Raw genomic sequence first — 24,497 nt, 5'->3', positions numbered from 1 at the left:
GGCCCTGTAATTCGCTCGTCTAGAGGAAACAAATACATGTTGACCATTACATGCTTGTTTACCAAGTGGGTGGAATGTCTCCCGGCCCCAAACTGCAAGGCAGAAACAGCAGCTGCCCTGTTGATTAACCAAATCTTTTCCCGTTTTGGTCTACCTCAAAGGATTGAGTCAGACAGAGGTAGCCATTTCACCAGCGAGGTAATGACAAAGATGTGGGAGATACTGGGGGTCAAAAGGAAGCTACACATTGCTTACAGGCCAGCTTCTTCTGGAGCAGTTGAGAGATACAACCAAACCATTGTGAGCATATTAAAAAATTTTGTGGCAGATTCTGGGCCAAGTTGGGAGATCCGACTACCTCTGGTCCTAACGGCCATCAGATCTACCCCTTCATCTGCAACTAAAATGTCACCATTTGAGTTGATGACCGGACGCAAGATGGTGCTTCCCCAGCATCTGCTCTACAGGACCCAAGAGCAGACACTGATAAATGCCTCCACAACTCATGAGTATGTGGAGAATTTAAGGAAACACCTTCAGCATGCTTTTGCCTATGCTCAGCGGAATCTAGAAAGATCAGCTGATAGCATGAAAACCCACTACGACCTGAAGACCACCAGAAAGGAATATATTGTGGGGGGACCGGGTCTATCTATACAATTTCCAAAGGAACCAGGCCAAACAGCGAACATTTTTGCCTACATGGAAGGGACCCTTTGAAATTATAGACAAAATCTCCCCTGTTGCATACAAGATCCGCATCCCCAAAGGCAGTTTGGCAGAAGGGGAAGACAAATGGGTACATATAAATCAGCTAAAGTGTTGCCATCCCAGGCACACTCTGCAGCAACTGGAGGAGTCCTCTGCAATACCAGAGGGGACCGCTCCAGATTAATTCAGTTCCAACCCTAAAATATCCCACATATAGTCTCTAAAATATTATGACGCTTGTAAGCCACTGTCTCTGAATTATATCTTGTTTTTCAAAATTGGAATGCTATGTCTATTAATGTATAAAATGTATATGTCGCCCCACTATATGAATAGTGGGGGAGAAATGTCTATGAATAGGTATTGCCGCTTTCCTTTGTCATCCTAGGAGAAAGAAAACCTGGAGACTGACCAAGGAGGACGACCGGGGACCGGGAGCAGAGACCCGAGGGGCCCGGGGTACCGCCCATATTCCCATCAGGACCGGCGAGGAGAACCGATCGATCCAACTGGGTGGAGGAAAAGATGCTGAACTGTGCCATCTACAGAAATGGAAGAAGATAATGCGGACATACCAGCACAGGCCTCAAAACATCCTTGGCACCCGAGTTCCCCTCGACTCGAATCAAAGCGCAGTCGGGCGGGGGGTTTGTCAAGGGTTTTGACCCATGTTGAATCCTTAGACTGGGTAGATGTGGGGATGAGCTGTCGCTGCCCATTATTCTATCCCAGAACAAACTAAATCAATAGACTGGGTGGATGTGGGGATGAGCTGTCGCCGCCCACATTCACGCCAGAATCCAGGAGAACTGCGCAGTTGGCACAAGACCACTCCAAAGATTCACCCTTCTTGTGGGGGGTTCCACATCACCACTCTACTGTAAGGATGCCATCAAAACAATGTTAAGCAAGGGTCCTATACTATCAAGCAAAAGACCACTCTATTGAAATGCAGTAATTCAAGACAGATCCCAAAAATGGATGCAATACCGGTACTCACCACTATCAGAAAGCCGGCGTTTTAAAACCACCAGACTTTTGTGTAAAACTGAACAAATGAACCTAAACCAGGCCAAGGAAAGGCTTGCTAAGAGGTGGATACAATGTAAAACTATATTCTGAAATGACTTGAAGGAAGTAATTATTTAATGTATATGTAAAAATTGTAAGTTTGATTTAAACTGGGAACTAAAGTGACATTTAGCTGAATTCTGCCTGACAACTACCCCCGACAGGAGAAACCTGCTCAGCCACTCTTCCCAGGCCTAGCTGCATCATGCTTCCCCACCAAAAGGAGTGGACACCTCTCTGATTAGATTAGGGGAGGGGCACCTGCAGGAGGTTGAACAAAGCCTTGTCCTGGACTCAGGCAAATGTTATATTGGGCGGGCCGTAAAGTGGCTTCCTTTTGGGAGAAGTGGGAGGAGAAGTGCCTCTGGGAGCCACCCGAGCTGAAGGCGGGGGCAGACAGAAGCTTCCCCCATGTGCTTTGGAACCTAAACCACACCCATCTGGGCCAGAGCATAATTTAAAAAAAAGATAGATAATTCATAGTACGGACTTGTCAGAATTATATAAGTAATATCATTATTCTTGTGATTTTTCTGTGCACGTTTTAAGAGGTGTTAGGACCCTGTGGTGTATGCTGGGGGGTTGCTAGCAGAAAATAGGGTCTTACTCCAAATGTCTGCATGTTAAAAATCTGACCCTTCATCAATTAATGTCCATACTCCTTGCGCACATGTGTGTAATTTTTGATAAATGTCCGATATTGGTAAACCAGTCAAAAAGCGCAAAATGTTGTCATTTTTGAATGCAAGCCCCCAGGAAGATCAGAGGCGGACAAGCATGGACCATAAGGAATATATAATGTGTACATGTAATTTCAACAAATTGTGTATCTGGGAAATATGTATTTGAATCAAGTATAGATTTGTGTGGAAATTGACCAGGGGAGGATTCTCTGACCCATAAACAGACCTCATCATGATGACAATCCATTTCCTTCCCCCAATCATGGGAGAGGGGAGAATTGGGCCAATGACAAGTAGAGAGGGGCAGGCTCAGTTATGCCACGCAAACACCCACTTCCAAACACATAAAAAGAGACTGCTGGGACAGGTAGAGAGATTCATTTTCCATTTCTGCGGAGCATTTTGACGGTCGACATCCCATCCAGACAGAGACCAGAACCAGGGACCCATACACTACAGAACTTTGAAGCTAGAAGGCCCACTGCAAGCAAAAGTATTCTCAGCAGGCCTTCAGAATCCAGCAAACCTAACCAAACTATTCAACAGCCGGACAAGCTGTTTGAATTCTTTGCCAAGAACATTTGCCAGAACCGGTAGCAGTATCCAGGAGCCGTGTTGTGTCCACAGAAAGCAGAACCCGATCCAGAGAACTTTGGCGAGTACCAGAGACCAGACCAGAGATCCAGAGAACCACAGGCCGCTGTATCCAGAGAGCTGACCCAGATCGCTGTGAAGTGCCGAGACCAGAACCGGAGTCCAGTCCAAAACCTGACCAGATCCGTGGCGAGGCCCATTCCTGCCCAAAATATATTGTGAGTACCGCCAGAACTGTGCAAAACCCAATCTATTAGTTTAAAATAATCTAATCCAAACCATTTTAACCTAAGTAGAACTGCCTCCTAGAAATCCTGTCATCTGTCATTTTAAAGCTGCGAGCTGTCATCTGTCATTCTAAAGCTGCAAACTGTCACCTGTCATTTTGAGTTTTACTTTAAATCCGAAAATCTACCTTTATTAAATCGTCTGTATCTCTGGAACCGTTTGTCCTAGGAACAAGACTTAGCTTTCCTCTGAAAGCTTAGAATCTAAGCTTTCGAACAAGTCTAGAATTGACTTCCTACTCCTTATACTTTTACCACAATCGCGATTTACGCACTCGCAAAATTTACCGCGATTTGCGATTTGGCCTGATTTCATCATCTGTAAAAAGATAGCCGCTTTTGCCTGAACTGCTAAAATTCGTTTGCAACCTAATAACCATCCCTGAACCACTGTTAGGCTGACCTGAACTGATTTAAAGTGTCTACCACTCACCCTGAATCTCCTATGGGGAATTAAAAGCAATTTTAGCATTTTTCACTTCCTTGCCACCACATTACAAAGCACTCTTGCCTGTGTTTTAAAAAGCATACCTGTTGTCTAAGCTTGCTGGGGGGAACTGAATTCCGTATTGTATTTGATTGTATTCCTGAAGACTGTGTGTGTTACTTCCATCTCCTTGCATTGCATTTAAGAGGGGGGTGAATTGCCACCAGGGGAAAAGTGAACAAATTGGGGCCGATTCATGGAACAAACGTGTGCCGAAAATCCATGCGCAAGCAGGCACAAGGGAGCGCAAGCGTGAGAAACGCAGCGCACGTGCACGCGTGCGATTCAAGGAAGGCGCTGCGCGTGTTTCCCACTGTCCGTGCGCCCAATCCAGCCATGGCGCACGCCGGCATACACGGCGTGCGCTACGCGCACAGCAAAAGCGCACATAGCGCGGCACACACAACCAAAGTGGGCGGAACAGTGAGCGTAACACGCGGAATGGGGAACAACGCGTGAAAAAGAAGGCGTAACTGGGGAAGTACTGCAGGGAACTACACGGAACGCCTACACGCACGCGAACAACCCGTATTCATGGATCCGAATACGGGAAACCTGCGCACGGCAAAAGATGCACACAGGCGTCAACGCGTCCACCACACGAAGGCAGGCGGAAGCGTCCCCGCGCACAGTACAAAAGTGCACGCAAACAACAAACACATATATACAGCTACGATGAATGCCCCATTTGTCGCAGCACTGATCGTGGGACACCGCAGGAGGAGGAGAATAGCCAGGGCACGCATTTTCGCACCACGGACAAGCCTTTTTGGGATGCCTGACGACCAGGTCTATGGCAGGTATAGGTTTCCACCCCACATCATCCTAGACCTGGTCAGGGAGTGGGAAGATGACCTTACATCCCCCACCCTTTGCTCCCAAGCATTGAGCCCCTTGGAGAAGCTGCTCAATGTCCTGCATTTTTTGGCCACTGGGTCATTTCAGCGGACTACTGCCATAGTGGGGGGGGTCTGACAGGCCACGCAGTCACGCTGCCTACACCAGGTACTGGCAATCATGACAGCGTGCCCCTCAGTCTGCAGGCACATATACATGCCCAGAACACCTGCAGAAAGGCAGGCCGTTGTCCTGGATTTTTTCAGGGTGGCACACTTCCCCAAAGTGCTCGGTGCCATAGATTGCACCTATGTGGCCCTACGTCCACCTAGGGCCACTGAGCACATCTACTGAAACCGCAAGCACTGGCATTCCATCAATGTACAGGTGGTATGCGATGCAAAGGGAATCATCTCCCTTGACCGCTCTGGCAGGCAACTACTCTATGCACCACCAGTAGTGTGCAGGATCATTGTGGCAGCATGTGTCCTGCACAATGTTGCAACACGGCAGGGCGTCCCGGTGGACATGGTGGTGCCCCCACATCCCCAACCACAGGCACAGGTGCTGCCCATGGGAGGGGACAGGGCACGTGGCGAGGAAGCCCGGACCCAGGTTGTGGCCACATTTTTCACCTAAACTCCCACCCCTGCGGAGTGCACACAGGCCTGGCACATACCAGGTGACAATCGATGATGACAAAGAGACAGTCAACTGTCACAACCCTACCACCCTGAGATAGTTGCCATGGAAGTACCACATCGTCTGCATCCCTAGCTACTTAAACACAAGCTATCCTGTGTGACCAAAAGGCACACATATGACATATGACATGATATGGCCTATACACAAGTATTTCAAGGTGCGATGAGGCAGGGAGGGGGGAACAAGGGAAGACAGACAACGGTACTAGTAGGCCAGGTGTCATTTAGATTGTTCAAGTGCAGGGGTAGGGGGAAGGGAAAAGTGCAAGGGGAAGGGGAGGGGAGGGAGTGCAGTACAGGGGAAGTAGACCAAAAAACAAATACATAGGTCAGCTGGTGGCAACTGCAAAGGTAAGTGCAGACAAGTGCTGGGAAGGGGGGGCTGTAGGGATAGAGAGACAGTACCGCAGTGCAGGGGTTGCCAGGGAGGCAGTGCAAGTGGAGAGTGGCTGGGCCAGGGACCGAGGTCGGTGAGAGTGGCCCAGTTGCAGATCCAGTGCAGTTCCAGTGAAGAATTCCGCAAGGGAGAGGCAGAGAGAAAGCAGAAGCAAAGAGGAAGATCTTGAGGTGCTTCCCGAACCGGAGATGGTTCCCCTCAAGTTAAAGTAAGGCAGGAAGGCTGTTCCAGAGGGAGGGCCCTGCTGCGGAGAGAGATCTACCCCCAGCTAGTTGCTCTGAGAAGCGGATGACCCTGACATCCAAGGTGTGCATCACACACTACTGCAAAACAGGCCATGGCCATCACTGTTATGTCACTTAAACCCTCCCAAACCACAACATGACATGGCAAGCAATACCCATACATCAACACAGTAACAATAAGGTACACATTGCCATGTCCAAAATGTACAGTGGCATCAGACAATGATGCTTGACCTGGAATCAGATGAAATGACAGACCAACAACCTCCCACCCAAAATAAGTAATTCCCAAATGCATTACAAGAGTTGTAGACGTAACATAACAATGAATGCCTGTCTACATGCACATTGTGCATTGCAAAATCAACACTGCAGCTTCTGTGTGCTGTGTCCTACTCCTGCAACACACTGCTCAGCGCACAGCACAGTGAACAGCCATTGTGTGTGATGCACACCCTGAGCATCACATCTAAGCGACAGACCACATCAAAAAGCAAATTAGGCATGTACAGGATCCATAATTGGTCACAGAACATGTGCTGCAGGGACACAGTGGCCACCAGAAGGCAAACAGTGTACACGTGGATATGCAAGGGTGGGGGCACATGTAGTGCATCAGAGTGCAAGTGTGTGGGTCTGCAAGGACATGCACTCAACATATGCATGTGCACTCAAGTGACCATCAGTGTTCTCTACACATCACATGTGAACATTCACCATGTGTACACCCCAGCATGTCAAACCACAACTATCCTCTCGCACCTGAAAGGTAAACACAACACATGAACAGGCATTGATCAGCAGAACACAACATGTACATAGGATACCACCATTACAATGTCAGAGTTCCCATCACACTGCAGGGCAAGGCAACTATCAACAACAACCCCCCCTCCCTCACAAATGACCATGACCCACTGAACAACTGCACCTGGGTCATGGAGCCTTCAATCCTCAATTCCACCTGGCCACAGGATCACCTTTACCCTTCGTCACCATCTCCCACCTTGTGTGTAAAAAGGTGCCTGCACCCTCAGCATCCACACTGATTTCCAAAATCACAAAATCCAAGGCATAAAAAAGAACCAGAACACCCTCCAGTAGATGACTTGACGTAGCAGTACCTCACAAAGGCCAAGTGCTACCACAATGATGCAACAACCAAGGTAGCACAGTAAAACAATGTCACAACAGGATGTGAACCATGTGTGGTACATAACATAGGTTGATGCACCATGAACGGATGTGTACTGTCACAGGTCCCGTGTACAGGCGCGGGAGTGTCACGAAACAACCACCCCCACCGTGTCCCAGGTGCCTGCAAGGTCAAACTCACACAGGCCCCTGAGACCCTGGTGGGGAAGGAGGTTCAGGGATATGCAGTCGGGACAGGTTTTGGCACACTGGATAACTGGATTGAGTGGCAGGAGAGGGGAGGAGGAATGACACATGAAAGTATGGAATGCACGAAAATGTACTACCTGCATGAACACATACACAATCCAAACAAACCTGGACATCATTGTCATGACCTTCTGTAGTCCAGGCTTAGGAGTGGTACGAACCAACCACCCCATCTAGGGTTTTGGCGCCTGCAAGTTCGGGGCTTACACAGGCATCCGCAACCCCAGCGGGGAAAGAGGGTTAGGGAACGTTGCTTGGATAGGTACGGGAAGCAGGAACACCGGGTAGAGGGTACAGGGTTCAAAATTGCATAGGATTCCGGGTGATTAGGGGGAAAAAAACATAACAAATTGAATCACACATACATCCATGCATTAGTGCACCCCCCAGCAAGCATATGCAGAGCAGTTTGAAAGAAAAACAACAAGACACTTAGCTCTGGTCTTGAGTGCTGGCCTCCTGCCTGCGCACTCTCAGGTCCGGTTACAGGAGCACTGCAATGCTGCAAAGAGAGCCACAGTCAACAACCTGTATGTGCCAATTACACAATAACACCACCAAACATGCCCCATAGTAATAAACTACTCTACAAACAGACAATCTGGTGTAGATGCTTCGTACCCATTTATAACATTACCCCTGTGACGGGTCATACATAGTCAATGCAGTAAGTCAGCCGCCGGTGGGTGCGTGGCAAATGGAACACCAATGTGTCACAATTCACACAACATGCAATGTTCCCTGGGTAAGCAGACAGACCCATATAGCAAGCCATGACTTCAGAGCAAGTTGCGTACCACCATGACCGAAACAAAGTCCCTTGCTGTATGTCCCTGTGAGCTTCCCCTTTCCATGTCTCGGAAGGCTACATGGTTGATACAAGTGCCTCAATGGACCTTGGTGTACCGGAGGGTATGTGCCACTGCCCCTGCAGGTGTCCCAGACAACCTTACAATCAACAGCCATCAGTCCACGAACACATCTGAGCTGCATTGTGTGCTTCAACACCAATATTCGTCCAAGCTCACCCTCAGTGCTTTGACTAAGCCTGCATGTGCAACTCGCCTGGTGCAAGCTTTGCTGTGTTGTGGCCCCCCTGTGCTGCTCACCTTGCCTGGAGTTCCTTGGAACACGTCAGCAGTTCTAGAATGTAGGTCTGCAATCCCTGTGCCTCTGCTTGTGCACACATGTGCATGTGGGCACCAACAAACGTGTCCAGAATTCCGTCGTCCAATGGGCCATGTCTGCTGGCAAAGGTGCTCTGGAGGCTCATCCCCCTGCAGAAAGGGCATGAAACACATGATTAATGCTTCAAAGTCATCTGTGTGTGTCTCTTCAGGCATCTCATTACTTGACCATGTCAGAGAGTCACATCATAAATCACACCATCAGTCCGTCTTTCACATCCAAAGCATGAATTGCAATAAGCACATGTACAGTAAAGATAAGAAACATACTACACAATGCATAGCAATTAATGTACACATTAATCATGAAACACCCCATCTAGCAAAAGCTGAACAGTGGACAATAACACCAAAATCATCCCCACTAGGGGTGTAAACACAAGTCACACAGCACCAGACATGCCACAGATATGACAGTCCAAAGCCCTTGTGTAAAAGTTTGTGACACCGAACCATCCTTGCGAGCCCATGGATAAGGGAGGTAGGAGTGGCATATGTGAGTCAAGGACCCCAAGCATCAAACACATACACAAGACAAGCCTGAAGGGCCCAGCTGGAACAGACAGTGGATGCCTTCAAAAGCCACAAAGCACCGCACCGTCACATGAAAGCACAATAGACAAGCAATTTTAAACTATATTAACTATTAACTAATTACACTATGGAAAACCTACATTACCTAATTAAACTAATTATCAAACAGAAACTTAACTAACTAAACTAAAAGAAAAATCAAAAATGGCCACATACGACCTGGGGGGAGGGGAGGCACCCAGGAGGGGGGAGGTACAGGGTGCTGCTCAACATCCACATGCGATGATGCTGAGCCAAAAAATAAACCTCCATCGGCTCAACGCCTGCACAGCCCGACCTATGTGGGAGATAGATGGTCGTCCGAGTCTGGCTCATCCTGTAAAGGAGGACGTGGCACAGTAGCCTGGCCATGCCTAGCCGCAGCTTGCCCCTCGTCGGCAGCAAGTCTGCCGGACGGGTGAGCCTGGTTCTGTGTGGCGATGTGACGTAGGTCTGCATGCAGAACCTCACGTGATACATGTGCTTCCTCTTGCAAGGTAGCATGTGTAACACAGAGTTCCTCCTGCAAGGCCTGGCTGGACAACAGCTGCACCTCCCGGCAAGCCTGTAGCTCAGCCGAGATGGTACGCTCAAGGTGTGCAAACCTCTCCTCTGCCTGCTGCCTCTGGGACATCATAAGGACACCCAGAGTGGATCTGAGGGAAGCATACTCCTCCCTCAGGGCATCCATATGCGCCTCTGCGTGAGCAGCAATTGCTTGACACAGAGACGACATTTCAGCCTGGCGTGCCATGTCTGAGGCCGCCATGCCCAGCCTGAGCGAGCGGGCCGTGGACCGTGCCGCCTGCTGCTGGAGAAGCACCTGCCTAGGGGAGCACAGATCGGGCAACACGCTCCATGCTCTCAGCGATGTTCTCCATTGCTGCCCCCTGCCGTTCTGAATTGGCAGTCATGTCTTGCTCCCACTCAGTATACTGCGGTTGCGCGCGGCGACCGCGTTGCCGGGCTTGACCCCTGCGGGACCCAAGGACCGGGGGTCCTCGCTGTGTTGGCACCGCCCGCGGCTGCACGACTACATGCCCCCGTCGACGTGATGTCCCAGGCACATCAGTGACTGGTGTGGAGGGTGACCCTGCGTCCCGATCCACCACAGGCGGAGGAACCAAGACTGTCTGATCCCTTAGTGCAGGTGTCGCAGACAGAGGAGTGTCCACATCAGAATCACTCACCCCTGACACATGGACTTGATGCTCATCCAACTAAACATGGACGTCAGAGTCGTCATCAAGGCTGGACTCATAGGCAGCCAGAGACAAGATGGACTGTAGCACCCCACGACCCCCACTAGTGCCGGGGATGTAGTGGTAACAACCCTGTGTCTGGCATGACAACACCATCCTCCGCCTCCATTGCGTCATCACCTGAAAAATATAGAGAAAAAAGGTCACTTCACATGTCAGAGGCACACAACACACACACACACCGACAGCAAACGCATCAGGCAGACATGTGACACACAACATATAACCTGGCATGCATGCTGGGTCAACTTTGAATTGCTTCTGTGATCAGACCTGTTGAAAGGTGGCAGTTTCCATGGAAGTGGGTCTATGCAGTGCAGTAAATGTGTACGCCACTCACTACCTACATGTACAAGGACTCCATGGTGTGTGCCGGGAAATGTGAAGGCAGTGCAATGTCAAATTCAGACATCACGTGCATTGTGCATTCAATGTGTACCATATCTAGAAGCCAAGCACCCCTCCACCCCAGTACCAAAGCAGTGATGCCTAGCATGGTATCAAAAGGCTGACCATACACCTGTGTATTGACAGGCAGTGTTGACTGGCATCAACAGCTTAATGTGATTTAAGTGACAACACTGTAAATGATGCTGGGACAGTAAGCAGGACACATGATGAAAACTCTGGATTCCGCCCATGTGTGAAGAAGAAACAACAACAGTTGGACAGAGTCATTGGCCATTGAACAGGATGAGGCCTGTGAGCCACACAGATTGTCAGACCCTAAACATGTGTGCAACACAGGACTGAGCCACAGTTGACATGGGAAGGCTGATGAGATGGCAGGCAATATATGTAACCAAGGACTTGTATTACAGTGATCATCCAGTCAAGGACACACAGGGGCATGCGTGCAATGCACATGGAGCATGAATGGACACTCATGTCCCTGTGGGACATCTGACCTATGCACAGTACAAGTGAGATACCCTGCATCAAGTACTAAGGCTGTACCACACGGCATATGTTTGGCAGATTCTACACTGGAAGTTAGCATCTACACAGGACGCATGAACAAGAAAGTACACATTGGCAAGATTGAAGAACACCAGTGCAAAGGTGGAACTGGGGTGCAGAGTGCAGAGTGGCGGAGGAGGGGCAAGGGAGCATGCCTACATGGAGTCCCCGCATGCAGGCAGAGGAGACATGCATGACGGAAGAATTGCATTACTTACACATCAGAACCATGTACACATCACATGTAGCGGCAATCATGCACAACACATCCCACAAGTGAAACACACACGTCCTCAACAAACACGCATCAACACTCACTGGACTGGGCATCAAAGTCCAGCATCTCTCCCACTCCTTCGACCAATTCAGGTGGTATGAACTCCGCAACGAGTGCCTCATGCGGAGTGAGCTCTTCCTCCTCTGGTGCAGGCCCACCGCCAGTCACCAGAGTCAAGTTGTAATTAGAGGCACGCTTAGCCTTAGTGCTGCGTTTGATGTCATTCCAACGCTTTTTGCACTCTTGCGCCGTGCGCACCTCATGGCTGAATTAACTGACATGTTCCGCAACATGCTTCCAGTGGGTGTCACGTTGGGCAGCCGTAGTCTGGCTATTGGCACCCACTAGCATGTCACGGCTGTGGCCCCGCACGTAGTCCACGAGGAAGTCCAGTTCCTGCTTACAGAAAGGCTTCTTCCTCGACGTTCAGGAGGTCGTGGCTGTGCGTGGGGTCCCAGCCTGTGCTGCAGGTGCAACCTTCCTCCTCTTGGGCTGTGGCGCAGACCGTGGCTGGCTAATGCCGCCCTGACCAGTATGGCCAGTGGGTTCGGTGGATTGAGCCAAGGGAGTGGCAGGTGGAAGGATGACCAAAGGCCTGACTTGTGTCAGTGGCAGCTGGGTGCCCACTAATGGACCCTGCGCAGCAACATCAGCTGTGGCAGGGTCATTGACTGCAACGGTCCTGGTTGGCAGACTCACAACCGGGGTGCTGTTGGGTGCATCTGCCCCTGCACTTGCCAACACCCGGCTGTTCGGGGCAGCAGATGACATGACTGCCCCAGGGACATGTGTCTTGGTCTGAGCAGCCCGGCCTGCCCCTATGGTTCCCCCCCTGGCCTGTTGGAGATCTACCAAGGGCTCTTCAAGTGCCAACGCAGCCTGCGCTGGCAGACCCCGAGCCTGGGTGGTGGTGTCCACAGCTGCACCTGCAGCTACCACTACCCTTCGGCACAACATTGTGCTCAAGTGGCGCACCCCTGCCTCTTCCCCCTCTGTGGCCGCCCTGGACATCCTGGAGTCCCCCTACTCCCTGGTCACCACGGCCACGTCCCCGACCACGCCCGCCACGAGGAGGACGCCCAGCTGAGGCGCCCCTCACCTTTGGTGGCCTCCCAACCATGGCACAGATGTAGTAGTGCCAGCACAGATGGAGTGGTGCCAATGGGAGGTGTACACCACAATTGACCTGGGCAATTGGGGTGAAGGGGGTGGGAAGCAAGATGTTCACAGCCCCCCTGTACCTGCAAGGCTGTATGTGACCCCGGTGATGTAGTGACGGGTCACGCAACGCTCAGGCACACCAAAACTGCAGTAAAACCGTGCACGCAACCCTGCAGCCTACGTGCATGGATTCAACCTACGCGGTGGCACCCAGTAACACGAATAACGCGTACGCGTGGGACACGCAGGCTACTATGACATCGAAAATGGGTGCGATACACAGGGGCACCCGCAGTGGGAAAAAGAGCGTGTGCGACTCACCGTCTGACTAGCGCGATGCAGAAAAACACGCGTAGCCAATACCCCCGCCAAAAGAAGAGATACGTCCTTGATAGCTGTGAAGTTGTGATGGCGCGCGAAACAACAGGAAGCAGCAACACATGTCGGTCTCCACAAAAGGCACGTACAGCGAACTGCTGGGCCCGCTCACCTTTAACCCGTGCTGAGGGAAACACACGCGCGCGTCACGTCACTTACGCGCATGGGCCCTTTCCTCGTATTACACGCGGACGTGCAGTTTTTCACGCGTGCTGAAATGCCCATGCACGTCTGTGCGCGTCACGTCTCAGGGGCGCTTGCACTTGAGGGGCCTTCTGTCCAATGAAATTGCGTATGCGTGCAGACGCGCTTACGCGCTAAGGGCCTTTCCTCGAATTACACGCTGACGTGCCGAATTTTCACGTGCCAAATCACTCCGTATCAAGCTGGCCACGCGTAAGCACACGGAAGACCACGCTCCTGCTCAGAAGGCCGAACTACTGCCCCCCAGAGCCCCGAGCACGCTCCCACCTGCCATCTGCTGCTGCCTGACTGCCTGCTGCCCATGTGCCCTGCCATTTGCTGCCTGCACATCAGCCAGGGGTGCTGTTGCTGTGACCACCCCTGCTGGAACCGAAGACTCCCGACTGGGATTCCATCGCTCCACAGCCCAGCCCCAGGACCCAGTTGCCCACCCACTCCTGCCTCTGGGGTTGTCATGTCGGGCACTGCAACATCTGGCACCACTGACAGCCCTCGGCCGGAGAGGCAGAGGGGCACCAGCTTCAGTGCCAGGGAAGTTGGTGTCCTGGTGGAGCAAGTCCTGGGGCAATATGATGCCCTCTTCGGAAGTTCCCGCGCCGACAAGGAAGGACGGACTCGGATCTGGACTGACATTGTGACTGCCATCAACGCGGAGGGGGTGGCAGTCCGCGACTTCCAACATGTCAAGAAGCGCAAGGGAGGACTTCAGGTCCAGGACCCTGAACAAGGCCCGGCGCCTCTTGAAGGCATTGGATGCCAAGGGGCGCCGGGGCCACTTGTCAGAAGATCACATGAGGTTCCTGGAATGCATATCCCCAGCGCTCCACGTCCAGGTCCTTGAGAGGCAGACCCGTCTGGAGTCGAGCGGTAAGTGTACATGCATCCTGATTGTGAGCTGTACGTGTGGTGATGTTTCAGTAGTGTGCAGGTTGCACATCTGTTTGTATGGGGTCGAGTATGGGTGGGGGTGTACAGGGCCGTGGGGCTAACACATGCGAGGGCTGTCATGTGTGAGACATGGATGGAGCGTGTGTGTGTAGGCTTGCATGCCAAATGCAGTTGTGTGGGCACACATGTTTGGATGAATGTGTATGTAAGTAGACATGTCCGTGATGTCACGCATGTATGTGGTTTTCAGCTGCATGTATCAGCACTGTGTACATGTGCATTTGTGTGTATTTGACAAGGGTGCAACCTTGATGCAACATGGATGCATGTGACAGCGGGATGTGGAAGCCTGATTGGCAGATGTGACATGGATGCCCATCTGAACACTGAGACACTTGGCAGAGGTGTACACATGCATGCAAGTGTGGTGGTGTGTGTACATGTGTGGTGCACTTCCTGTGTTGCATGTGATGTCTGGCTCAGCTTTGCCTGCTCATGCTGTTGTATGTGTATGGATGGTGCTGGCAGTTGCGATATGGCTGTGGTATGGCTCATGTGTGCGAGTTGAAATGACATGTGTGTTGTGGATTGTGATGGCATGTCTGAGGTTTGCCAATGCCACTCATGTATAACTGTCATGTGTGTATGTGTCCATTGTACAGTGCCCTGATGCCTGTGTTTTATTTCTCCCTGTCTGCAGCGTTAACTGATGAAGAGGGCGGAGAAGGTGCTGTGGAGCACAGCGGCGGGGATCCCACCTCCAGCCGGAGACGCAAGGCCCGGCTCCCCTCCCATGTTGTCATCTCGTCGGGGAGTGAGGAGTCCGGTGCCGCGTCCCAGGCCGCAGCTGCCGGGGGGAGGTCCAAGAGGCGGAGGTTGGAGTTGGACTCCTCGGCAGCAGAAGGGGCAGCTGGGACCTCACAGGGCCCAACTGGGGAAGATGTCACGGAGTCATCCAGGTTGGTGGGGGGTTTGGTGGAGGAGGAGGCCGTGCAAGCAACAGAGACGGGGTCTGGAGGTGGGGATCCCACTGGTGCTAGTGGTGCAGTGCAGGACCAGGGACAGGAGGCAGCACAGGCCGCCGCGTAGGTGCCTGTGTGCAATCCTGTCCCTGATCATGTCCCTGCACCATCTTGCACCAGCAGGGATGCCTACGTCCAGACCCGTTTTCAGGCAGGGGATGAGCAAACGACAACTGGCCTTCCTCTGCCTGCGGACGTGGCTATCCGGGTCCGGGTTGAGCCTGTCCTGACTGGTGTGGCATTGCGTCAACGGGCCATGCGAGGTGACCTGCAGTCTTTTCATGAGGAGACTGCACGTCATCTCGAATGGCTCGTTGACCACGTCAGCCTACTGGGACAGGTCACCCAGGCCGGATTCCTCCGTTTACTGGGGCTTGCTACGACCCCCTCCTCAACTGAACCCCCTATGCGCCAGCCGTGCTCCGTGCCATCTTCCCACCCATCAGTCACCTGGGTGTCCTGTGGAGCTGCCTCTGACGGTGCGGCCAGGCTGGTTGAGGAGGCATCCCTGCCACAGTCGGGAGTCGGACGTCCAGCAGGGGTGGCCACATCAACGACTGCACCCCAGCTGGCGGAGGATGTGCAGGCAGCAGGAGGCAGTGCACGGGCAGAGGCACAGCAGCAGCAGCAATGTGGTGGGAGCCATGAAGGCTCGGGGCCTTCAACATCGGAGGGGCAGGCATCGGCCGGAGGGCAGGAGGACCCAGGACAGAAAGTTTCTTCCGTGTGGCAGCGGTTGGGCCACGCCATAGATGCGGAGTGGCAGCGGGCGGAAGAGGCACGGCTCACAATGGTCAGGGCGGAGAACTCCATGCGGAGGGCCCTGAGGTGGGCCGAGTGCCTCGAGGCAATCCGCAGGGGGTTGGAGGTGAACACGTCGACGGCCCTGCGGACACTCAAGGCCATGGAGGAGGACTGCCTCCGGAACATTGAGCAGGAGTTCGATGATGCCCTGGCCCGGGACATCCAAAAGTGAGCTGTCAGACTAGCCCGCTGCCCTTGTACATAGTTATGTAGTTAGTGTTAGGTTTCCTTTGTTTTTTTATTTATTTTGGACCTTTTGGACCTTGGCCACATTTTTGTATATAGTTTATTTTATTAGTTAGTGTTGTTAGATAGGTTTCATTTCTTTTGTTGGGATAATGGACCCTGGCTTGTTCGTCTGTACATAGTTCACTGTTGGATTTTATTTTTCTTTCACAATTTACCCATGGAGCAATGGCTTTCAATTATTATTTCCCATTGGATTTTCTTTTGTGGACAGTGACTTTGGACAGCATTCCTTTGGATTATGATTTTTGGTTTTGCTTTTTTTCACGGACATGCTTCTTTTCATTTTTGTACATTTCCATTTCTTTTTCTTTATTTTTGAATCTATTTATATTTCCTTTAATACATAGTTTTATTTCGAACTTCAATGTGTAGTATCATCTCATTGGTTTCATGCATATCATGATATGGGTTTTGAGATTCACTGACACCCATTGGGTGTATGTGAGGGACATGTGTTTGTTTCGAAACTTGCAATTGGTGTTCTGTCATGTAATTGCCATTTCTGAGTGGGTGGATGCAATACTTGGGTGGGTGTTTTGCATTTGGAGGCTGACCATAGGGACCAGGGATCTAGATTGTGATGACATGTTGGCTGGGCAACATGAGTTGGGGCCTGCTGGCAGGTGCCCCACAGTGCTGGGGGGTGGGGGTGGTGGGGAACATGAGTTGGACATGGGTGGGGGCCTGCTGGCAGGTGCCCCACAGTGCTGGGGGGTGGGGGTGGTGGGGAACATGAGTTGGACATGGGTGGGGGCCTGGTGGAGGGTGCCCCTGCACTGCTGTGGGGTGGGGGTGGTGGGAGACATGGGTGGGGGCCTGGTGAAGGGTGCCCCTGCACTGCTGGGGGGTGGGGGTGGTGGGAGACATGGGTGGGGGCCTGGTGGAGGGTGCCCCTGCACTGCTGGGGGGTGGGACTGGTGGGAGACATGAGTTGGACATGGGTGGGGGCCTGGTGGAGGGTGCCCCTGCACTGCTGGGGGGTGGGGCATGTGGGAGACATGGTGGGGGCATGGTGGAGGGTGCCCCTGCACTGCTGGGGGGTGGGGGTGGTGGGAGACATGGGTGGGGGCCTGGTGGAGGGTGCCCCTGCACTGCTGGGGGTTGGGGGTGGTGGGAGACATGGGTGGGGGCCTGGTGGAGGGTGCCCCTGTACTGCTGGGGGGTGGGGGTGGTGGGAGACATGGGTGGGGGCCTGGTGGAGGGTGCCCCTGCACTGCTGGGGGGTGGGGGTGGTGGGAGACATGGGTGGGGGCCTGGTGGAGGGTGCCCCTGCACTGCTGGGGGGTGGGGGTGGTGGGAGACATGGGTGGGGGCCTGGTGGAGGGTGCCCCTGCACTGCTGGGGGGTGGTGGTGGTGGGAGACATGAGTTGGACATGGGTGGGGGCCTGGTGGAGGGTGCCCCTGCATTGCTGGGGGGTGGGGCTGGTGGGAGTCCTGGGTGGGGGCCTGGTGGAGGGTGCCCCTGCACTGCTGGGGGGTGGGGGTGGTGGGAGACATGGGTGGGGGCCTGGTGGAGGGTGCCCCTGCACTGCTGGGGGGTGGGGGTGGTGGGAGACATGGGTGGGGGCCTGGTGGAGGGTGCCCCTGCACTGCTGGGGGTGGGGGTGGTGGGAGACATGGGTGGGGGCCTGGTGGAGGGTGCCCCTGCACTGCTGGGGGGTGGGGTGGTGGGAGACCTGAGTTGGACATGGGTGGGGGCCTGGTGGAGGCTGCCCCTGCACTGCTGGGGGGTGGGGGTGGTGGGAGACATGAGTTGGACATGGGTGGGGGCCTGCTGGCAGGTGCCCCACAGTTCTGGGGGGTGGGGGTGGTGGGGAACATGAGTTGGACATGGGTGGGGGCCTGCTGGCAGGTGCCCCACAGTGCTGGGGGGTGGTGGGGAACATGAGTTGGACATGGGTGGGGGCCTGGTGGAGGGTGCCCCTGCACTGCTGGGGGTGGGGGTGGTGGGAGACATGGGTGGGGGCCTGGTGGAGGGTGCCCCTGCACTGCTGGGGGGTGGGGGTGGTGGGAGACATGGGTGGGGGCCTGGTGGAGGGTGCCCCTGCACTGCTGGGGGGTGGGACTGGTGGGAGACATGAGTTGGACATGGGTGGGGGCCTGGTGGAGGGTGCCCCTGCACTGCTGGGGGGTGGGGCTTGTGGGAGACATGGGTGGGGGCCTGGTGGAGGGTGCCCCTGCACTGCTGGGGGTTGGGGGTGGTGGGAGACATGGGTGGGGGCCTGGTGGAGGGTGCCCCTGCACTGCTGGGGGGTGGGGGTGGTGGGAGACATGGGTGGGGGCCTGGTGGAGGGTGCCCCTGCACTGCTGGGGGGTGGGGGTGGTGGGAGACATGGGTGGGGGCCTGGTGGAGGGTGCCCCTGCACTGCTGGGGGGTGGGGGTGGTGGGAGACATGGGTGGGGGCCTGGTGGAGGGTGCCCCTGCACTGCTGGGGGGTGGGGGTGGTGGGAGACATGAGTTGGACATGAGTGGGGGCCTGGTGGAGGGTGCCCCTGCATTGCTGGGGGGTGGGGCTGGTGGGAGTCCTGGGTGGGGGCCTGGTGAAGGGTGCCCCTGCACTGCTGGGGGGTGGGGGTGGTGGGAGACATGGGTGGGGGCCTGGTGGAGGGTGCCCCTGCACTGCTGGGGGTGGGGGTGGTGGGAGACATGGGTGGGGGCCTGGTGGAGGGTGCCCCTGCACTGCTGGGGGGTGGGGGTGGTGGGAGACATGGGTGGGGGCCTGGTGGAGGGTGCCCCTGCACTGCTGGGGGGTGGGGGTGGTGGGAGACATGAGTTGGACATGGGTGGGGGCCTGGTGGAGGGTGCCCCTGCACTGCTGGGGGGCGGGGGTGGTGGGGACATGAGTTGGACGTGGGTGGGGGCCTGGTGGAGGCTGCCCCTGCACTGCTGGGGGGTGGGGGTGGTGGGAGACATGGGTGGGGGCCTGGTGGAGGCTGCCCCTGCACTGCTGGGGGGTGGGGTGGTGGGAGACCTGGGTGGGGGCCTGGTGGAGGGTGCCCCCGCACTGCTGGGGGGTGGGGATGGTGGGGAACATGAGTTGGACATGGGTGGGGGCCTGCTGGTAGGTGCCCCACAGTGCTGGGGCGTGGGGATGGTGGGGAACATGAGTTGGACATGGGTGGGGGCCTGCTGGCAGGTGCCCCACAGTGCTGGAGAGTGGGGGTGGTGGGGAACATGAGTTGGACATGGGTGGGGGCCTGCTGGCAGGTGACCCACAGTGCTGGGGGGTGGGGGTGGTGGGGAACATGAGTTGGACATGGGTGGGGGCCTGGTGGAGGGTGCCCCTGCACTGCTGGGGGGTGGGGGTGGTGGGAGACATGAGTTGGACATGGGTGGGGGCCTGCTGGCAGGTGCCCCACAGTTCTGGGGGGTGGGGGTGGTGGGGAACATGAGTTGGACATGGGTGGGGGCCTGCTGGCAGGTGCCCCACAGTGCTGGGGGGTGGGGGTGGTGGGGAACATGAGTTGGACATGGGTGGGGGCCTGGTGGAGGGTGCCCCTGCACTGCTGGGGGGTGGGGGTGGTGGGAGACATGGGTGGGGGCCTGGTGGAGGGTGCCCCTGCACTGCTGGGGGGTGGGGGTGGTGGGAGACATGGGTGGGGGCCTGGTGGAGGGTGCCCCTGCACTGCTGGGGGGTGGGACTGGTGGGAGACATGAGTTGGACATGGGTGGGGGCCTGGTGGAGGGTGCCCCTGCACTGCTGGGGGGTGGGGCTTGTGGGAGACATGGGTGGGGGCCTGGTGGAGGGTGCCCCTGCACTGCTGGGGGGTGGGGGTGGTGGGAGACATGGGTGGGGGCCTGGTGGAGGGTGCCCCTGCACTGCTGGGGGTTGGGGGTGGTGGGAGACATGGGTGGGGGCCTGGTGGAGGGTGCCCCTGCACTGCTGGGGGGTGGGGGTGGTGGGAGACATGGGTGGGGGCCTGGTGGAGGGTGCCCCTGCACTGCTGGGGGGTGGGGGTGGTGGGAGACATGGGTGGGCGCCTGGTGGAGGGTGCCCCTGCACTGCTGGGGGGTGGGGGTGGTGGGAGACATGGGTGGGGGCCTGGTGGAGGGTGCCCCTGCACTGCTGGGGGGTGGGGGTGGTGGGAGACATGAGTTGGACATGGGTGGGGGCCTGGTGGAGGGTGCCCCTGCATTGCTGGGGGGTGGGGCTGGTGGGAGTCCTGGGTGGGGGCCTGGTGAAGGGTGCCCCTGCACTGCGGGGGGGTGGGGGTGGTGGGAGACATGGGTGGGGGCCTGGTGGAGGGTGCCCCTGCACTGCTGGGGGTGGGGGTGGTGGGAGACATGGGTGGGGGCCTGGTGGAGGGTGCCCCTGCACTGCTGGGGGGTGGGGGTGGTGGGAGACATGGGTGGGGGCCTGGTGGAGGGTGCCCCTGCACTGCTGGGGGGTGGGGGTGGTGGGAGACATGAGTTGGACATGGGTGGGGGCCTGGTGGAGGGTGCCCCTGCACTGCTGGGGGGTGGGGGTGGTGGGGACATGAGTTGGACATGGGTGGGGGCCTGGTGGAGGCTGCCCCTGCACTGCTGGGGGGTGGGGGTGGTGGGAGACATGGGTGGGGGCCTGGTGGAGGCTGCCCCTGCACTGCTGGGGGGTGGGGTGGTGGGAGACCTGGGTGGGGGCCTGGTGGAGGGTGCCCCCGCACTGCTGGGGGGTGGGGATGGTGGGGAACATGAGTTGGACATGGGTGGGGGCCTGCTGGCAGGTGCCCCACAGTGCTGGGGGGTGGGGATGGTGGGGAACATGAGTTGGACATGGGTGGGGGCCTGCTGGCAGGTGCCCCACAGTGCTGGAGAGTGGGGGTGGTGGGGAACATGAGTTGGACATGGGTGGGGGCCTGCTGGCAGGTGACCCACAGTGCTGGGGGGTGGGGGTGGTGGGGAACATGAGTTGGACATGGGTGGGGGCCTGGTGGAGGGTGCCCCTGCACTGCTGGGGGGTGGGGGTGGGGGTGGTGGGAGACATGGGTGGGGGCCTGGTGGAGGGTGCCACTGCACTGCTGGGGGGTGGGGGAGGTGGGAGACATGAGTTGGACATGGGTGGGGGACTGCTGGCAGGTGCCCCACAGTGCTGTGGGGTGGGGGTGGTGTGGAACATGAGTTGGACATGGGTGGGGGCCTGCTGGCAGGTGCCCCACAGTGCTGGGGGGTGGGGGTGGTGGGGAACATGAGCTGGACATGGGTGGGGGCCTGGTGGAGGGTGCCCCTGCACTGCTGGGGGGTGGGGGTAGTGGGAGACATGTGTGGGGGCCTGGTGGAGGGTGCCCCTGCACTGCTGGGGGGTGGGGGTGGTGGAAGACATGGGTGGGGGCCTGGTGGAGGGTGCCCCTGCACTGCTGGGGGGTGGGGGTGGTGGGAGACATGGGCGGGGGCCTGGTGGAGGGTGTCCCTGCACTGCTGGGGGGTGGGGGTGGTGGGGACATGAGTTGGACATGGGTGGGGGCCTGGTGGAGGCTGCCCCTGCACTGCTGGGGGGTGGGGGTGGTGGGAGACATGAGGTGGACATGGGTGGGGGCCTGCTGGCAGGTGCCCCACAGTTCTGGGGGTTGGGGGTGGTAGGGAACATGAGTTGGACATGGGTGGGGGCCTGCTGGCAGGTGCCCCACTGTGCTGGGGGGCGGGGGTGGTGGGGAGCATGAGTTGGACATGGGTGGGGGCCTGCTGGCAGGTGCCCCACAGTGCTGGGGGGTGGGGGTGGTGGGGAACATGAGTTGGACATGGGTGGGGGCCTGCTGGCAGGTGCCCCACAATGCTGGGGGTGGGGGTGGTGGGGAACATGAGTTAGACATGGGTGGGGGCCTGCTGGCAGGTGTCACACAGTGCTGGGGGTGGGGGTGGTGGGGAACATGAGTTGGACATGGGTGGGGGTCTGCTGGCAGGTCCCCACAGTGCTGGGGGGTGGGGGTGGTGGGGACATGAGTTGGACATGGATGGGGGCCTGCTGGCAGGTGCCCCACAGTGCTGGGGGGTGGGGGTGGTGGGGAACATGAGTTGGACATGGGTGGGGGCCTGCTGGCAGGTGCCCCACAGTGCTGGGGTTTGGGGTGGTGGGAGACATGGGTGGGGGCCTGGTGGAGGGTGCCCCTGCACTGCTAGGGGGTGGGGGTGGTGGGAGACATGGGTGGGGGCCTGGTGGAGGGTGCCCCTGCACTGCTGGGGGGTGGGGGTGGTGGGAGACATGAGTTGGACATGGGTGGGGGCCTGGTGGAGGGTGCCCCTGCACTGCTGGGGGCTGGGGGTGGTGAGGACATGAGTTGGACATGGGTGGGGGCCTGGTGGAGGCTGCCCCTGCACTGCTGGGGGGTGGGGGAGGTGGGAGACATGGGTGGGGGCCTGGTGGAGGCTGCCCCTGCACTGCTGGGGGGTGGGGGTGGTGGGAGACATGGGTGGGGGCCTGGTGGAGGCTGCCCCTGCACTGTTGGGGGGTGGGGGTGGGGGTGGTGGGAGACATGGGTCGGGGCCTGGTGGAGGGTGCCCCTGCACTGCTGGGGGGTGGGGATGGTGGGGAACATGAGTTAGACATGGGTGGGGGCCTGCTGGCAGGTGCCCCACAGTGCTGGGGGGTGGGGGTGGTGGGGAACATGAGTTGGACATGGGTGGGGGCCTGCTGGCAGGTGCCCCACAGTGCTGGGGAGTGGGGGTGGTGGGGAACATGAGTTGGACATGGGTGGGGGCGTGCTGGCAGGTGCCCACAGTGCTGGGGGGTGGGGGTGGTGGGGAACATGAGTTGGACATGGGTGGGTGCCTGGTGGAGGGTGCCCCTGCACTGCTGGGGGGTGGGGGTGGTAGGAGACATGGGTGGGGGCCTGGTGGAGGGTGCCCCTGCACTGCTGGGGGGTGGGGGTGGTGGGGAACATGAGTTGGACATGGGTGGGGGCCTGCTGGCAGGTGTCCCACAGTGCTGGGGGGTGGGGGTGGTGGGGAACATCAGTTGGACATGGGTGGGGCCTGGTGGAGGGTGCCCCTGCACTGCTGGGGGGTGGGGGTGGTGGGAGACATGGGTGGGGACTGGTGGAGGGTGCCCCTGCACTGCTGGGGGGTGGGGGTGGTGGGGAACATGAGTTGGACATGGGTGGGGGCCTGCTGGCAGGTGCCCCACAGTGCTGGGCGGTGGGGGTGGTGGGGAACATGAGTTGGACATGGGTGGGGGCCTGCTGGCAGGTGCCCCACAGTGCTGGGGGGTGGGGGTGGTGGGGAACATGAGTTGGACATGGGTGGGGGCCTGCTGGCAGGTGCCCCACAGTGCTGGGGGGTGGGGGTGGTGGGGACATTAGTTGGACATGGGTGGGGCCTGGTGGAGGCTGCCCCTGCACTGCTGGGGGGTGGGGGTGGTGGGAGACATGGGTGGGGCCTGGTGGAGGGTGCCCCTGGTGGCTGGGGGTGCAGGGGGACATGCGTTGGTGGGCAGTAGTGCAAGTTGACATGTGGGTTGGCTGGGGGGCATGGCCATGGTGGATGGGGTGCCTGCAGGACATATGCAGTGTAGGCCCCTGTGGTGTGAGCCACCTGCAGGGGCCGTGGAGGGTGTAGAGGGAACACCTGGGAGGACCCACACGTGCAATTCACGTGTGGTGCTCCCCGTGCACCCCTGTAATACACATACCCTGATGGAATTGCGTGTGATACTTTCCGCGCACCCCTGATATGCATGTACCCTGCTGATATCGCGTGTGAAACTTCCCGCACACCCCGAAATACACGTAGCCAGGACATTCGCGTGTGGAACTTCCCGCGCACCCCTGATATACATGTACCCTGCTGACTTCGCGTGTGAAACTTCCCACGCACCCCAAGATACACGTAGCCAGGAGATTCGCGTGTGTAACTTCCCGCGCACCCCTGATATACATGTACCCTGCTGACTTCGCGTGTGAAACTTCCCACGCACCCCAAGATACACGTAGCCAGGAGATTCGCGTGTGTAACTTCCCGCGCACCCCGAAATACATGTAGCCAGGAGATTTGCGTGTGGAACTTCCTGCGCACCCCGAAATACACGTAGCCAGGACATTCGCGTGTGGAACTTCTCGCGCACCCCTGGAATACACGTACCCTGCTGATATCGTGTGTGAAACTTCCCGCGCACCCCGAAATACATGTAGCCTGAACATTC

This window comes from Ambystoma mexicanum, chromosome 5p (genome assembly GCF_040938575.1).
Source record: "Ambystoma mexicanum isolate Mex_15411 chromosome 5p, UKY_AmexF1_1, whole genome shotgun sequence".
Taxonomy (NCBI): Eukaryota; Metazoa; Chordata; class Amphibia; order Caudata; family Ambystomatidae; genus Ambystoma; species Ambystoma mexicanum.
Note: the sequence above shows the minus strand (reverse complement) of the source record.